Source organism: Canis lupus, chromosome 10 (genome assembly GCF_048164855.1).
Source record: "Canis lupus baileyi chromosome 10, mCanLup2.hap1, whole genome shotgun sequence".
NCBI classification, from domain to species: domain Eukaryota; kingdom Metazoa; phylum Chordata; class Mammalia; order Carnivora; family Canidae; genus Canis; species Canis lupus.
Genome location: NC_132847.1, coordinates 3,039,286 through 3,040,666, shown reverse-complemented (window position 1 = coordinate 3,040,666; position 1,381 = coordinate 3,039,286). Strand labels below are relative to the sequence as shown.

General features: G+C 38.7%; 1 non-coding gene across 1 annotated transcript; it reads right to left on the bottom strand.

The window, feature by feature from the left end:
* Positions 1–602: 602 nt before the first annotated feature.
* On the bottom strand, positions 603–726 carry LOC140642055 (small nucleolar RNA SNORA54). Its single transcript, XR_012038634.1, has one exon. It is a non-coding gene; the product is annotated as a small nucleolar RNA SNORA54 (small nucleolar RNA).
* Positions 727–1,381: the final 655 nt, after the last annotated feature.

Below are 1,381 nucleotides of genomic sequence, written 5' to 3'. Positions count from 1 at the left end.
TATGATCCTGGGATCCTAGGATGGAGCTCCACATCAGATTCTCTGCTCAGCTAGGAGTTTGCTTCTCCTTCTTCATCTGCCTTTCCTCTCCCCTGGTTGCACAATCCTTCTCTCTCTTTCAAATAAATAAAATATTTTAATTAAAAAAAATAGTACACCTCTAATTTTTTTGGCATTTAGCTATTATGCCTTGCCTATTCTTTTATTTTTAACTTTTCTTAATCTTTGTTTTAGACTTGTCTGTAGTGTGCAACACACAGGTTTTATTTTGTGATCTAATCTGAAAATCTCTTAAAAGATGAGTTTAGTGCATTTATAATTAATAATACAAAATATGTTTCTTCTTGGTTCTGTTATGTAATGTACTTGCCTACTACAAATACATTAAATTATTTTATTATTGTTCTAATTTTGGCAAGGTTTGTATTTTTATTTTGCTAATTACTAAAATTATGCATAAAGGATGCCTGGCTGGCTCAGTTGGAAGAGCATGAGATTCTTGATTCTTTTTGGGTGTCGAGATTACTTAAATATTTAAAAATAATAAAAAAATAAACTAAAATTATGCAATAATTAGATGTTAAATCTTTTTCTCCCAGGCTCTGTGTCTCCAGGACCTGAAACAGAGAGCCATGAGTCAGTCTGCCACAGTGTTGCTGTAGCTGCTGGAGCACTGGAATGGAGCCCATTAGCCACCACCAGATTAACAGGCCATGAACAGTGCCCATACGTTAAATCTTTATATAACAACTCTTGCCTCCTTCTTTTTCAGATATTCTTTATCTCCCCACTATGAATGGAGTGGGGGGAAGGGTGCTTCTAGCCCTCTCTTTCCCATTCTCTCCCTGTCCTCTACATCCCAATTTAGGACATTCATTTTCTTTTTCTTTACTTTGCTTGCCTAAAGGTTTCTTCATCTTTGTTTACCTTTGACTTAAGTGTGCTTAAAATCCTACTGCCTGATTTGCTAGTTTTAAAAATACCTTTAACTCTTAACTACAGAGAACACACTGATGGTCACCAGAGGGGAGGTAGGTGGGGGGATGGGGTAAACAGGTGATGGGGATGAAGGAGGGCACTTGTCACCATGAGCACCGAGTGATGTAGGGAAGTGTTGAATCACTATATTGCACACCTAAAACTAATAGTACACTGTATGTTAACTAAACTAGAATCAAAATTTAAAACTTGATTAAAAAGTAAATAATAGGGGCACCCAGGTGGCTCAGGAGGTTAACCGGCTGCCTTTGGCTCAGGTCATGATCCCAGGATCCTGGGATGGAGCCCCATGGGCTCTCTGCTCAGCAGGGAGCCTCCTTCTCTCTCTTCTTCTGCCCCTCCCCCTGCTTGTGCTCTCTCGCTCTGTCAAATAAATAAAATC